Raw genomic sequence first — 17,055 nt, forward strand, 5'->3', positions numbered from 1 at the left:
ATATCTAGGAATGTTGATCAATTATTTCTTCGCTTGAAATTTATTAATAAAATAAATATATATGAAGTTTTATTTTAAATCGGTTCCTGTACGAATACTTATTACTAGACTGCGAATCTTTATGCGAAATAAAATCTTCACGAACACGCCTACAAAAAAAATAAATAAATATACATGTCGAATCGAGTAACCTCCTCCTTTTCGAAGTCGGTTAAAAATTGAACCTAAATAGGAATTTATTTTGTTCTACAAATAAAAAATAAATACAGCCCTGGTTTCAAAGGGACACGAAGCTGGTGGAAAGCTTCATTGCCAGCCCCGTCACGATTCGATCGTGCACGAACATAAATATGAGCGAAGGCTGTTTACCGCCGCGTGATATCGCGCTGATAAAAAGCTTCGACAGAGAAAGTCATAGGAAACGGTACACAAACAGCGTCGCGAACGAATAAGCATGATCGTTAATTTCGTAGACGGTTCCTGATTTAACGGAAAATTGCTTTTGTCAATTACATCTCGAACAGAGATAAATAATTAACCACGCTGGAATATCGTTAGCGAAACTGTGGTTCGTTCTGGAAATCGCTGTCTCGAATTATTTAATTTGTTAAAGAATCGTTCGATATTAATGAGGTGCTAAAAAGGGAACACGAATTTAAAATTCCGTTCGGGTAAAACATTTTTGAACGCGAAATGTATTTCAAGAGATTCGAGGATTTCCGTTTTCGCTTGTGAAATTTTAATCTACGTTAACGTCGTTCGCACGAATCGTACGAAAAATATATTTGACGCGCGAAAGAATTTTTAGAGCCCGGAAGACGACGCGTCGTTACTATTTCTACGTTTGAATTCCATCGACTCGTATTCACGGTCAAACGTTTCAGTATAAAGGCGGATTGTCGAACCGTGACTGAGCCCGCATCGGACTAGGAAGGTCGGCTCAACGTAAAAAGGTGTATTAACCTTGACGTCTTTCCTTCGCCACGCAAGCGACTTGACCAAGAACTTTCAAATTAATAACGACTCCAGCGGGTACGCATCGCTTCCAACCGACTCTCGACAGCCGTGTAAATACCGATCAAGGTGACCCTACGGATTCTACGGTACTTACTGGAATGAATATTTCGGTCGAATTGCGACATTTCGTTCCTGTACGTCTTCCTTATAAGCGATCAAGTTTTGGTACGCAAACATTCTTTCGTACATATATCAAACTTCCAAAATTTCGGCTCGATAGAGATTACGAGATACAAGGACTCGTTCTTCTGAAATGTCATAAAGATCTACAGTTGTAGGATACGGTTGCGAAGACTCGCGTATAAATCTGTTAAATCAGCGACTATAGTTACTGGCAGGGATGGGTCGTTGACCAGTGCGCACTCTATGGTAGATACCGGCATCTGCGGCAGAATACTTCATAAACAATGGGACACCGGTAACTATCGGCGAAAAAGGCGTTATTCGTTGTCGTACGCGATCGGAATACTCGATTCGACTCGATTCGCGCCAATGTTACGATTGATTAAAGAAAAACTAGCGAAATATTTCGAATCTCTGGTCGCGATACATACGCGGTCGTGTCGGATCAATAGAGCCACTTAATAACACGGCAATTGTAAAGAAAAATAAATACACGTTGAACGTACTTGCGAAATTAAATATAGGAAATCGATCTCTATTTTACTCGGCCATATCGGATATAAATGAATATAAATGAAATACGTTTAGACGAGACTTTGTTAACCGAATTGAACTCGTACACATAACCTTCAAACGAATTTAAGAGAAATATATATTTCTTTTAACGTAATGTAAGTGACACCGTGACTTTTCGTCAACGACGATCGCTCTAACAAGCTAAGACTCGTGATATAAGTAAATCTGTCTATATTATTTGACTGTGTAACGGAGTATATAGTATTTCTAGTAACGAAGTCAAAGCACGAATGGAAATATTCGAACAACAAAGATTGCTGATCTTTGTTCGAAGTAAACAACCGTTCTAATCGAGCACGCCATTCGATAGCCACGTAGCGATCGGTGTTTCCGGCCTTAGTAAATTTTGAAAACAAATATTACCCGACCAAAGACCCACCCTGACGTCGAGGTTCGAGTGTAGTGCAGAAAGTACGTACCGCGCCAGCGCCATCCTGACATGAGATAATCCAGGTCCCGTAGGTGTCGAGAGCGAGGTATCCAAATCTGGAAAGAATGCTTTATCGCCGGCACTATATCCCACTGGACACATGCACGTATATTCCTCGTCCTCGAACACACGATCTCGTCATAACTTCCGGGGCCTGGCTTCGAGGAGCCTCTCTCCCTGATATCTTTTTTCCCCGTTCACTTCGATTCTCCTCGAGTAAACTCGTGGCGTCCTCGCGCCTACAAAACCGTACCCAAAAGGGATTCCCTTCTTACCCCTGTCTTCGATGCAATCACACTGTCACTACCGCATTTTCACTCCCGTTGGGTCCGTGTCGGCCTCGCGAAAAGAATAGGTGTACGCGACAGTCAATTACGGGGCGACGGTCGAACACGGCAACGACGGAACCGAGAATCGACGAACGTGCTCGAACGGTTATAGCAGAGGCGTACCAGCGTTAACGGGAGAAGAAGCGACACCGTATTCGAATGCACGACCTCGCCAGCCGAGCAAATTGATTCGTGGCGCGCGTGATTGAAGAACGACTAGAACCGCAGGGAGCTTGTACGCCTGCTCGGGACACCAGTCCGGCCCAGTCACTATTCCAACTCCGATCACGGCGCTGGCTCGACTGAGCGAAGCTACTGAGCGTCAGCGAGTCCCCACCCCCGTAGTCGCGGCCTCGTGCGCTTTCGTCACGGTTCGGCCGTTCTCGCGCAACGCTTCGGGGGGACTCGTGTCCCGCCGCGACCTCGTGTCCGTGCTAGAACCGATGGTTCACCGCCGGGTACCCAAGGCTCCCTCCTACAGGAAACTCCTGCTCGGGAATGCGTGTTTTCTGGCATACTGCTTCAAAATTATATGAACTATGCTGCCATACGTTAACACACCGCCGAAACGCTTCATCGGCGAACGACTCGGACGTCCGCGTACACTCGTGCCGTGCTCTCGATTTAGAAGTATAAAAATATATTCACCGATGAATCTTCCGATACTTACGTTCCCTGGTAAATGCAAACCAGCAACGCCGACACGCCTGAAAGCGAGCAAAGTGCTGGCTCCGTAGTTTACGAGCTTTCACGAGTACCTTAAGACAACAAAGTAGAATACAATTATTCATGCAGCTCGTAACCGTGCGTAGACGGGTGCATTCGTATCGGTAATGAAACGCGCGGACATTTACGAATTCAGAGATAATAGAATCGTGTGAAAGGTTCCTTCGACGGTTGGGTATCGGCGCTTTCATGTCACCGGAAACGGAGAACAAGCCTCCCGTTCGTCGAATTACGTGAAAAAGAGGTCACGAAAATGTTTTATGGGTGTTTAAGGTGGCCTGGGGTCGGCGTCAATGGGACCGTGACGTCGTGCCGGAATCACGCACGACGATCGTGACATTGTGAGAGAATACTGGCTCGCGAAACTGATACAATACCGGGATCGTTTCAACAGTTGAGAGAGAAAATAATCATCGTTCCATATATCGTGCACTAGCAATCAGAGTAATTCGATTACGTACTACTAACACCTATACATATATACATCGACAGAAACGAGCAATATTTCAACGCGCAAAATCTGGGATCGTTTCAACAGTTGAGAGAGAAAATAATCATCGTTCCATATATCGTGCACTAGCAATCAGACTAATTCGATTATGTACTGCTAACATCTATATATCAGGTGAACCAAAAAGTAACGTCGTTTCTGAGAATCTCAATACCTCTTTATCATTCATCGACACATTGATTCTTAACCATTTAGTATCGAATATTTGCACACTAAGTGGCAAAAGGTTGTTGATAACGAGGATAATTACACAATCGATTAAAAATAGAAATGTATTACGAATGTATTTGTCCGAATTCGATGTAAAAGAAACGACATTACTTCTCGGTACACGTAATACATCGACAGAAACGAGCAATATTTCAACGAAATTTTTTCAACGCGCAAAAATCTCGCGATACATTTCGCGCGACGTTTTCCATTTTTAGCGCCTTAATGATCGACAGGTGAAGGCGCGCTCGACCTCTGAAACTCTTCGGATCGAAATTGATTCTTTAATTCGCGTTAATAACAGGAAGAAACGTGTTTATTACGGTTCATCGGAGTCGGCATAAAGTATTCAATTAACCGCGATCGCGACTGCAGTAAAGGCAGCGGTTTATGCAATCGTGTGCACCGGTTGCAAATTTGAGGTTGCGCGAATTACACACCGATACACGCGATGCTAGGTTAGGTATCCGCGGATATCGTTCGATTCCCAATGAACGCAACCAATCTATACGTTGAAATTTCCATTCGATGAACATTCTTTTTTTTTTTTTTTTTCGTTTTTGTAATAATACATCTGCGATACGTAACAAAGCTTTTGTTAACAAATAATGGAACAATGGCGTCGCAACGATTTGAGTCACGTATCACGTGTACGTCTAACCCTAAACTAAGGTATACGTGTCCATATGTTAGCGTCGTGACTGGAATAACTTTCTCCCTCTCGAACCGAAACGAATCGAAGTCCACGGTGTTGAGTCGACAATTAGAAAAGGAAACATCTGCGACGACATGGAGGATAGGCGGGAGGGAGGGAGGGAGGGAGGGGGAAGACGAAGTGTCGGTGAAAACAGAACGTGTCAGGGCTTTTCGTAAGAAATTTTGAAATTTCGAGCCGGAGAGGTCACCGTTAATAAGGACGGCCCCGGGGCGCAGGGTCCCCTTGACCCCCTTAAAAAAACGTCCCTGAGTCTCGTTCGCCCCAGAGCACGCGAGGAGTGCCATGTAAACTCTATTATGCTTTTCATTCTTTCTCCTTTTTTCCTTTTCGCGTCGACGACGCTTCCACGGTGTCTGGCGTTGCATGCCGTGCTCTGGGCGTCGTCTACAGGGAATCCACTGGCGAAATTAACAGAGACCAGTGGTATATCACGATAATTTTTTCGTACATTACTTCAAAGAAGATAATTAATTTAAACGGAACGTTATCTTTACGAATGTGCTTATTTTTTTTTTTTTTTTTTTTTTTTTTTGTTTACATTTCATACCTCGGATTCGTTTCGTATTTAATCTATCAACTTCAGGGGTTCTCAGTGATCTAACCAGTAAGCATGTCATAGCGAAAGTACTTTTTTAACATTTTCGTTCGACGTATGAAAATATATAATACAATTCCAAGACGGCGATTCGTCATCTTTTATTTCAATAAAATTTTGTCTTCTTTCTGGAAGGGCTGGTATCGAGAACCACTGATGTTCCTTTGTCTACCGCGCGCGTACCTGAGATCTTACCAAGCTGGCTTTCCTGAAAACGAAGGGTCAAATGAAAACGTTGTTATTCCATACCTTCGACTCACTTTACCCCGAGGAATCTTTACTTTATCGCCCTGCGCGTTATACCTCTGTCACGGTAGGTAATTGTATGATATTCGCAAAACTGACAAATAATTTTAAGACTACCAATAAAATTGTACTAAGAAATATCCACATCGTGAGTCGTGCGCTACTTAACGGCCGCTGTACAGAAGAAGATGTTTGTTTATTTTCGAATCAATCAGGGCCCCCGTTCGACGTCCAAATGGTCTCAAGAATTCTTAGTATGTATAAGCAAACGTCTGCTCGAGGTTTGCTCGAGGAAATCGTAAGTGGTGGCAGCTGTGATCCCGATGTCACCATAGAACAGTCGCTTCGCGTCCCATAAGCGGCGTCCGTGCCTTTCAAACCAGTTGCGTCCTTTGTTCGACCAAAAAGCAACGACGAAGCTCACATTAACGCGGCGAAGCACGTTCTCCTCTTCCCTTCGTTAACCTCCGCGGTCGTGAATTCTTCTCGTCGAAGAGAATATTCTCCGCGTGGCTACGGTTATATGAAAAAACTCAACAAACGTCAAAAAATCTCAACGCTGAATTAAATAATACACACTGTCGCGAATAGAACAGTTTCGGTATCGCGGCGTTTTGATTCGACCGCATTGGTTGAATCTCAAATAACCGGGGAGGCACGTGAACGTTTTTCTTATCCAGTGAGGAAGGATTCAGGACGTAGGAGACTAAACGGAAGTCAGACGCTCGAAAGCGCTCCACGAGACGGCCGATTTTTGTCAAGCGTTCCGAGCAGAGAGAAAAGGTACCTGATACAGGTTACTTAACTTTCTCATGGCGACGGTGGCACGAGCCTGTTGCTTGAACCGAATTAATTCGGAGTTACGTCAGCGGGTAGCTGCCTGAAAGCTGCCTGAACGATTCGTTGCTCCGCCGTTTCCAAATACACAGTTTATTCGGCTGATTTCTATTGGTTCGATTCTGTAGAATAGATTCTATAGTTTCGTAACTAGCTTCAGCGATGTACCCAATCTGGACCTTTTACGTTGGTCGTTGACTCTCGAGTACGTGTATCCTTGGGTTGGTAAAACAATGATAAAGAAAAAAAAGTTTATCTCTCAGGTGGAAAGAACCAACTACCCTCCAGGAAGTCATCCCCTTTTTGGAGACAGGAGTAAGAGGGTTCCACGAAGAAGCATGTAATTACTGGAATGATACAGAATGGAAATTATCGCGCACAGAGAGTGTCGGCGGGGAGTTGTGCCGCGCGAAGAAAGAGAAAAAGACAAAAGAGCTGGCTTGTGGATTCTACAATGTAGAGTGCCACGCACCAGTTTTTATGACGGACACAGAAACAGCTGGACCGTACGAGCGAAAGCTCGTTCCATCTCGAAACCGAAATCCCTCCTTTGTTCGAGATTTCTCGTGCAGGTCGTTTGAAAGGTTCGGCAGTCGGTGGAAGAACCGAAGTTCTGGGAGTCACGGTCGCGACTAGTAGCCCCAATAATTCCTGTACACTCCGTGCGCTGAGAATATTCAAACTTCCCACGGTGAAATTTCTCGAGTAAAAAATAAAAAATGACGCCTCTTTGAAAATTCTTTTCTTTTCAGCTGCGTTTCCTGGACTGTTTTAGGGTAATCAAGGAGCAGCAGCGGGATTTCTCGAGAATTGAAATTTCCGACGAAAACAGGATAAGTTTTTCGACAGACAACCGGTAGCCCAGGGCAGGAACGAAGGGGCACGGGAGTGGGCTCATTGTTCATCCCTGTCGCGACACTCATGGCGGTCCACGTTACGGCCACGGTCTGGATGCATTGAAAGCGGACTTCTTCGTGTCGCTCCCGGCAGTAACAATGCATAATAATGCTCGAATGGGCCGTATGAATTCTGGTTCTGGCATCGCTCGCAAATAAGCCGTTGAGAAAAGGAGGGGGGAAAAAAAATCAGAGGCCTTGGCCGTTCCGAAAGAATACGTGAAATGGAAAACGGAGAAAGTTTCGCTGCGGTCGGGAGCGGCTCGTAAATTTTTGCCCGAAAGGGTTTCGGTGGTTGGTTCGAGCGTTGGATTCAAATATGCTCTTCCATTTTGGGAACAGGGTTAATGGGTACAGCGACAAATTTTCCACCGATTCGATTAGAACGATCGATTAGAAAAGATTCGGTCGCTTTTCAGACAAACCGTGTACGCCAGCGAATCGAAATCATTTCGCAAGCCGTGTCGCTGGTCTGCCAATTGCCTTTAACCGTTCCTCGCCAATGGCGCGCGCTATAATTTAGAACAAGAGTTGGAAGTTGAACTCGTCCACCGTGGCCCGCAACCCCTTCACTCGCTCTATTTGCACACTTTCGAGCCTCCACGGACTCTCCTGATACTCTGACACAGTGTTTCTCAAACTCCACCTTCTACGAAACCCTGAGAAACTTTACTTAACAAAACTCCTATATTACAGTCGAATTATTATCATTTTGGTTCCACTTTAAACTCAGTTGAAAAATGCACGTATTCACGTCACAGTATGTTACTAAAGTTCAAATTAAAATAAAAATCGGACGGAAAATAAAGACCGTATTATATTATAATACATAAGTTATTTGGCATTGAATTTTCACGAGAGTATCATCAACGGATAGCTGAGATCCTCCCGCGGAAAACGAGCCCAAACACGACCCTATTCGAATTACTTTTTATTACAAGTTATTTATTACAAGTCATCTATTACAAGTCATCATCTGAGAAAAATGATGAATTATTCATAATTTAAAGTAGTAAAAACAGAGCTGTGTTTGTACTCGTTGCACTCGGGAGAGCTTCACGAATTCGTTAGTAATAGTCTCATGAAGATACGTTGTAAATAATTTTTCGCGAATTTTCTAAAATTTCTGCGGTGTTCGTAGACCGAAGTTTGAAAAGCACTGGTCTGATACGCGTGTTCGGGAACGAATCTCACGAGCGGCACGCCAGTTCACCGTTTTCATAGGCGGCAATATTAAAAAAGTTTTACGAGCATCGCGTAATTACGAACATTTCTCGGTCCCTACGCAGCTTCGAATGCTTCGACGATTGCGTGAGCTTCGAACCTCGATACTCTTTGTCCGTTCCGCCTGTTGTGAAAGCGTACGGTGTCTAGGAAACCTCGAACGCTTATATTTTTTAAACAATCACGAAACTGGGAGAACAATGACTTAAACTCCCTCTAATTTAATATGAACTACAACGTACTTCGAGTTCGTCGAAATCCTTGGTATCGACATTCGAGGAAAAAGCAATTATTCTGACAGAATTCCAAAAAATATAGAAAATAAATATTAACTTTCGTAAGCAAAGACCTCTGACCCAAACAGGTCAAGCAGGATCTCTCAAACTCTGACGCCCTTTTTTCACAAATGACTCGTAGTTTGAGTTTGCTATCTCATGCATGGTTTTCTTAACGCACCCATCGTTCCATGGTAATTTTATTGAAATCGACGTCTGCCACTGCTGATTCTCCCCTTGCGGATATCGTGCACACGCTGGTATACCCTCTCCCTCGATTACTCTCTTCGTTTCTTCTGCTCGTCGTGCATGGCATAACGGACACCCTAGACTTCCAGCAGCGTCCCTGAGGATCAAGGGGGAAAAGGAACCGTGGAAGTTTCCGTCAGTGTGAGCAGACGATTTTGTTGGCTGGTCGGAGGGTGGGCTGATCGTCGACTGACGTTTCAAGCTGGATTCACGTTGTCCGTCAGCCAACCGTCCAGACATTCTGCGAAGGGATCGCCAGACGGATGGGCATCCAGCCTCCGTGCAAACCCCATTGAAGAATACTTCAACAGACGATCGAGCGACCATTGCTTAAGGGATAAACGTGGTCGTGGCTTTAGGGAGGGCATTTCTCGGTGGCCAACGAATACATTTCTGCTACTTTCCAGCAAGTGATGGTCTCGAAGAGTCTTGATAGTCTTCGAGTTGAAGTACGCCTGGAATAACTGTTGATGGTTTTAGCAAATTTTTGTTAAGACCCTTGTGTTTCTTATATATTGACATATTCTTGTGAAAATTAAGGGGAATACCGTTCAAAGTGTGTATTTTAAATATACATAGGGGCACAGTTTGTATCGGAGTTATGGAATCGTCAGAAATAATTCTTATGTATGAGGGTTCTTTCCGGGGCGATAGATGGCACTCCTTATGCCCTTCTTCCACTTGTCATTGTCCTCTAAGAAGAATGACTCTAAGAGATACAATTGGTTCAAGTACCCATGTCCAATAATCCCAGTGCATCTGTGGTATGATCCCCATTTCCAAGACCTTAAGCCCTTCTCCCATTTACTAATCCTCTCTAAGAAGAATGATTCTAAGAGATACACTTGGTTCAAGTACTCTTGTCCACTAATCACAGTACATCTATGGAATGATACCAATTTCCAAGACCTTAAGCCCTTCTCCCACTTACTAATGCCCTCTAAGAAGAATGATTCTAAGTGATACAATTGGTTCAAATAATTTTGTCTACTTATCACGGTGCATCTGTGGAACGATACCCATTTCCAACATCTTAAGCCCTTCTCCCACTTACCAATGCCCTCTGAGAAGAATGATTCTAAGAGATACAATTGGTTCAAATAATTTTGTCTACTTATCACGGTGCATCTGTGGAACGATACCAATTTCCAAGACCTTAAGCCCTTCTCCCACTTACCATTGCTCTCTAAGAAGAATGCTTCTAAGAGCCCATAGTAACCCATTCCTTGAGCCCATCTCCCACCTAATCTTCGAAACCAATGCTCCTGGAGGTAAACAACGTTCAAATGACTCCCTCTACATTACCATTGACGTCCTGTGGGTGGATTCAAGTGACTCAGAGGCATCCATTGAACAGCCAAGTGGGAATTGGTCTTAAGGTATCGCGAATCTGCGTCCGCTCCGATACGCGTGTACTTGTACGTGTTTATTCGCCATAGCACGACGACATGGTGTGTGGTACCGCGTGGCATAGGTGGTAGCTTCGTTCTATCGACCGAACAGCAGCTCGTCCCGTGACCTGACCTCGTCTGAACCCTTCATTCCGCTCTGCCTCGCTCGCTCTAACACAATCACCTCCGCGTAAACCGCCCCTCCTCCCCCTCTCGCCCCTTCCACGCTACCAAACCCAGTCGCCATCTCCGCGGCCTCCTTCTCTCTCCGTTTCTCTCATGTTCCTCCTCGGTTCTCCACGGTACAAGTACCCTCCCCCTATCTACACAATATCGGTGGCCAAACTGGAACAACGCCCGAAACTCCGGCACGTCGAGCCTTGTGCTGCGCAGCGACACCCGGTGTATTGTTGATGGGCCTGGGCGAGGGGAGGGAGGGTCAGCAGACGTCGATTTCAATAAAATCGCCGTGGAACAGTAGGTCCGGAAAGCTGTGCACAGCGGAGGGTCTCAAGTATTGGATTTGATGATTATCGATACGGGAAGCAGGGGTAGAGAACGCGTTTGAGTCGAAAGAGATGATAAGTAGGATGTGACGTGGAAGTTTAATTTTTAGGACGGCTAGCTGATCGAGTGTAACGTCGAATGAGGTTTTTGGTCGAACGAGGCTTCAACTTTTGTTCCAATGCATTTTTCTTCAATTTTTTTTATGGAAGAGCTGCACTGCTGATCCGGAATATCTGTAACGACATCTTTATCTCCAGGTTGAGAATGCTCGTGAATCCAGTAGCAACACACACGGTCGACGGGTCCGTGTGCGAGAATTGGGCTCGATCGCGAAACTTGTCGCGAACCGTTGGCATCAGAAGTGGATCATAACTCGGGTCGATCGGTGGACGTCGAAGACTACTCGTCTGAAAGTGCTCGTCGTTGCGTGTAAAGCGTGTGTCCTATGAGCTCTAACGGTCTTCTGCCTTGACCGAGTTGAGCGAGGTCCGTGTCAGATCTCTGTCTTGACTTTGACTCCGTTCCATCGTAAAAGTCATTTCCACGATCAATCCCGTCAGCAGATTCGCCCAGGAGCTCTCATCCGACTACCGACCGCTAGGGAAATCCGCGATCGGAGCTCGTCGCGTGAGAAGGAAGCAAGCCATCGATAATAATGATAGCGTGTGCCGGGGACGCGGCATCGATCGTTTATTTACAGTGTCATCCATCTGTTTCTCTGTCGCGCGCTTCGCGTTTCCTTCCTTTTATTCTTCTTTGTCTTATTTTTTTTTTTTTTTTTATTCCTCTCCCTACTCCCTGGCACCGGTTCTTCTTGGACCACCTCCAACATCGCTGCGCTCGACCACCTCGCGTGTTCCCGCGACGCTACGCCGTCGTGCCGTTCCTGAATCCTTAATGCGCGACCTTATCGAGGTCTTTCGTGAGGTAAACCGGCGGCAGACCGGACGAGGAAGTGGGAAACGGCCACGCGCGAACCCTGACATCCTCTGGACACGCTTTTCGCGATGCAAACTGCGTTAGACAGTCCATCCAGTAGGTGGATTTGTCCGTGGAGATGGAACGAGAGGATCCGGGGACGTTTGCAGGATTTTCTACGAGATGCTTTCCAATAGATCGCTGGCGACAACGACGCTGACAATGGCGGTGACAATGATCTAACGACGGTGGTTTTATACGAGACGAATGGTTACGGTCCGTTAAGTTCGATCCTTGTTTTTATTTTTATTTGCTACGGTCGGTTTGTTAACGCAACGCGATTGCCCGATTAATGGCGACCGCGCACTCGTCGTCCCCTACGCGTTTCATTCGCGGGATTGCGCCCGACAACATCGCGATGGAATGTCTGTTTGAGGGTGTGCCCCTCAGACACACGGCGATGTACACATTCGGCAGGGGGAGGTTTCAGCATACACGAGAAGAGAATCATTCGATACTACTCAGGGACGCGTTATCGTTCGAACGGGGGAAGCGTCGGTCGGCAATTGTTCGACGTGGTAGAGTGGACGACATGGTGCGTTGGGAGTGACTCGTTACGACACTAATCGATATTAAAATCGATTCAGCGTTGAATTCGCTCGAGAGTGTTACCAATGGATAGCCGAGGTTCTCTCGATGAACACGAGTCCAAACACGACCATGTTCGGATAACTTTTATCATACGTCATTCTAATCATTACGAAAACGATGATTACGCGTAATCATTTGAAGTAGCCAGAGAGTTGGGCCGTGTTTGTACTCGTTTCACTCGGCGAGAACTTCACGAATGCGTTAATAATACTCTCACGAATATATCACGAAAAATAGACGATAGTTACATCGAATTAAATTTTACTTTCTTAGTCTTTTATTAGTGGAACTTAAAGAGAGGATTTCTCACAGTCGTCAGTCAAAACCATAACGATAATACCTTCACTCCTTCCTATTGAATAACGAAATGGTACACGACCATCGAGAAACGTCCGAAGCAATTAATCCTCATTATTTCGTCATTACACGCATCTCGACAGGCATAAGGAGGCTAAGAAGTCGCCGGTATTTACACGGCACGAGTGAAATTGCGAACGATGATCGTTAACGCAGAATATGCCGCTTAGACGAAACAGGCACACGCTCGAGAAGATCGGTATCTCGCGGAGGGAGTCGAGCGGCAAATAGTACGATTAATAATTCTCGCGGACGTATGTGCGATTGTTGCTGAAAGCGGAGATCGCCTAACACGTACGACACCTTGGCCCACAAGAGGGGTTTGACCCCATTTTTATTGCGGACGAAACGCGTTCTCCTCCTCCTCCTCCTCCTCCTCCCTCCCCCTCCCCCCCCTCTATCCGCGAAGCAGTGTCATTGGTCGCTAATGGATTAAACGTGTGCGCGCGGCCGCGTGCAAGAGCGAAAAAGAGAGACGGAGGAATTTTCTTCGACGTTTTAAAGTTATTACTCGAAAGCGCATCCGTGATTCACGGGTGGGACGGGCGGCTCGTTGAGGATGACCGAAATTATTGCCCGAGGAGAACGCTACCAGATTCCCAGATCTAGCCTTTTTTTTTTTTTGCAGTGGCAAAGTCGAGGTAGCATCAAATGAAGAAACGGGTTTAAGTGTTTCGGTATTTGAATATTAATTTTCTTGTACTCGCGGAATTTCTTCAGCGAGATGCTGGATGCCGATAAAAAAAATGTCGAGTAAAAATATCAGTTTGTCCGAAAAGTCCGTGCCGATTTTCGGTAGGTGGTGCATGTTTACATTGGAATGATTGCAAACAATTAACATGGGTGCATTCCTTAAAAGGTGGAAAGATCGTGGAACAAAATGTTATTTATATAATTCAATAAATATATATATATATCAAACTTCAAATGTGCCTTTGAATTTTTCTTAAAAATTGCCACGAACTTTCTGGACAATCCAATAGAAAGAAAACGAAGACAGGTCAATAGATCTTCGACAAAGTAGCATTAGAGTATCGCAGCGCTAGAATGTCACCGTTCGAACATCCTAGTTCTCGAGCCTCGCTTTTCTTCGACCCACAGAACTCCTGTACCGAAGTGGAAACGTACGCGAAATAAAAAAATCTTAAGCGAAAATAAAAAGATCTGGGTAGAGATGTCACGGACATCCTGTATTCCAGCAGGGTTCAGTCGGTCGCATTGTGTACAAATTTTCGAGGGCACGACGGTTGCTCCCGTTTCCCCTAACCTCGACGAAAAGAGATTCGCCCTTATTCGCGCCAATAAAACACCTTAACAAGGTCTCCCACTCGGCCTAATTTCCGCGAAAGGTATTTTCTGTTCACGGACGTCCTCAGCAGCGCCGGCATGCAGCCGACTATGAAATTTTACCACTCGTGCCTGGCTTCCGATCGCGGACACGCGTTCTCACGCACGGATTATCGAACACCGTGCAATAAGCTGGCCACACCGAACGATGTTTATTTCTACGTACGTTTAGAACTAGCATTCCTCTATCGGATCGTAGAATTCGGATTTATTTAGTTATTTCCGAATAGACAACATTTTTTCTTGCTTTCTTTTTAGATGATTCATCGGACGAAACGAACTCGTACGTATCGTGCAAACTTCGCGAGTTCTCTTTCGGGTAGGCACGAACGCGCGGATAAACAGAAAATGTAAACGTGATAGATTAGTCTCTGATCATTAGAGGCATGGAAGGATGAGAGAGCGACGAAAGAATGGCAGGTAGAAGAGAAAGAAAGAACGGTACGAAGGTACGCGAATAGAACGAAGCGACAAAGATAGCGAATCACACGGTAGTGTAACAAGGTTTATTACGTACCTTATCATTTAAATAAAAGCGCAAATCACGAACGCGCAGCCACCTAGCGGTTGAGACGCGGAAATTAGCGAGTAGCGAGCACAGGCTCAGAGCGCTCACCGCTCAACGTATTTTTACGTATTTTCACGCGTAGTCGCAAATGTTGAATTATGAGTAAAAAAAAAAAAATGGATTCATGCGTCGAATGAAAAATGAGAAACTGAAGTTAGAAATGCGGACAAAGTAAAAGTGTAACGAATGCCAAAAATAAGTTGACGAGTCCAATTAGGAATATTCGACGACGATTACGAGTAATAGGTAACACTATTGCTTTCGCTGTTACTTTCGCGAGCAAGATAACATCGTCACCTGTACGTAGCGTAGCGAAACCCATCGTGTAAGCCAGCTTGATAGAAGATAACTCTCGCTGGACAAATGATACACGTCAGACCTAATAAATCTCAGAATGCACGCGCGCAGAGGTTCTGTTTAGTATTCGTCGCTGGGCCGCGTGATTTCGTTTGAAGCTCGCCAATGAACCGGATTAAACGCTATCTCTCGTCGCGAAGATTCGCGTTATCTCGGGACCGGGGGATATTTAACGGCGTTCCTAGAGATTTACGGAACGACGTGTACGACTAATTAATTAACGGAGCGAAGGGGTCGGGCTCGACTTAATTATCCGCGAGTTCGGATTCCGTCGTCCGTAAATAGGACTTTAAACTTTGAGAAAGAACGAACGAGTGCTTTAATTGGGATAGATGTTGTTCGAATAATTCGATTTGTTTTATTATTGTTCGTCGGAGTATTTCACGAAGTGCTCGGACATCGGAGTGATCGATTACTCGAATTCCGCGATGTTTTGAAATTAGTCCAGAATCTCTGTCGCGGTGAAACGGGGTTAAGGATAAATCAAAGTCGCCGGCAATGACTCTCCAATCGTAATGGCCGATTTCCGAATTCGCGTTCAAGGCTGCGCCCTGGATCGATTCCGTTCGAGGTGTCTCGATATTCGCGAGGTACCGTGTCGCCTCTAATTCGGAGATTTCTCCTTTGGTTTATTACTGTTTATTCGGATTACTTTACGATATGGAGAAGGTACAGAGAACAGTATTAAAAAGATAAGAGAGAAAGGTGGTAGCGGTGGTTAAGTGGCGTTATAAAGCTTAACCTCGTGGAAGTACCAACAATGGGAAATAAAATAACAGGTAGAGAGGAACGGGGAGGAAAGAAGCCTGTAATGTCGCGCGAGAATAAAATACGTGGACCGTAATTATTTCATATCGCTGACTTTGTTAAAGAATTTAAAAGAGCATCGAAGACTCGGCAATAAAAACAAATGGTTCCGTAACGGATGCTCCGAGGTAACTCGATTCCCGAAGATTGTTGATTTGCGTCACTTCGACTCCTCCAGCGACCCGTTCGAAGCTGTCAAGAGAGATATCGACAATTCGTTTAACAGATTAGAGGATTCGTCCCAAGGACGAGTATCGCGAGAAATTGCATTACCCGTTGCGAAAAAAAAAGGTACAGATAAGTAGTTATATCAGATAGCTGAACACACACACAGATAGCAAGTGTAGAATGATAAGTAGATAAATAACTCACGTTTCTCGCTAATAATTCAAAAACGAAGCACAATCCCACATTTCTGCAAAGGAAATTGTGGTTCAGCTACCATTTCCGGTTCTTATTCCCCTCATTCTTATTCATGAAAAATCCACAAACACCTACATACAGTCTAACCACAACAAATCACCGAACGATTTCCAATGATCCAAGTACCCACATAAAATTCTAGTACTATAAATATTCTAGCGCTCGAATTGTACAGGAACAATTGACTATTCTATAATACTGCAACCTGTCAATGAAAGACCCCGTAAATTAACCTGCCGAAGTATCTTCCGGGCCTGGCCAACGAATAAACAAACGATCGAACACGAACGAACGAGAGCACGTTCGTGGGTAACACGCGAAGGTTTCTCGAGCGATATTCCTTTTTTTTTTTCTCGTGGGTTCCGTTCAGCCGTCGCGCAGCCTTCGGTAGCTCCGAACCTTGGGACACTTTCATGCCGAGCCTACGATCAATTCCATTGATTATCGACACCGAGGTTAAGGTTACCCTGTCGTTCGAACGGGATTGCACCGTGGCCGCGGAAAGAGCTCGCGTTCGCGTACGCGCGCGCCGCAATCGATTTTCTGCCCGATGCGAGCCGATCGCGCGACATCGCGACGCGCGCCGGGACCAATTTAAACTTTAAAACAACCCGACAGGTAATTAATTCCCGTCACGAGGGCCACGGGAATTTCAAATCTACGCGGCGAATCCTTATCCGACGTCGAACCGCTCCGAATGGAAATACAGATCGCCGGTGGATTATTCGATGGGTTATTATTAGGTTGTCCAGAAAATTCGTGCCAAT

General features: G+C 45.2%; 1 protein-coding gene across 2 annotated transcripts in view; it reads right to left on the bottom strand.

Annotated features, from left to right (window-relative positions):
- Window positions 1-1,117: 1,117 nt before the first annotated feature.
- The window catches only part of LOC128890716 (origin recognition complex subunit 2), a 77,747-nt gene continuing 61,809 nt past the window's right edge, over window positions 1,118-17,055 (bottom strand). For both annotated transcript variants that reach the window (XR_008460662.1, XR_008460664.1), the window contains 2 exons: window positions 2,136-3,233; window positions 1,118-1,265 (listed from right to left, as the gene is read on the bottom strand). The gene's annotated coding sequence lies outside the window, so the exon portion shown is untranslated. The remainder of the gene's footprint in view (window positions 1,266-2,135; window positions 3,234-17,055) is intronic.

Source organism: Hylaeus anthracinus, unplaced genomic scaffold (assembly GCF_026225885.1).
Source record: "Hylaeus anthracinus isolate JK02 unplaced genomic scaffold, UHH_iyHylAnth1.0_haploid 0, whole genome shotgun sequence".
Taxonomy (NCBI): Eukaryota; Metazoa; Arthropoda; class Insecta; order Hymenoptera; family Colletidae; genus Hylaeus; species Hylaeus anthracinus.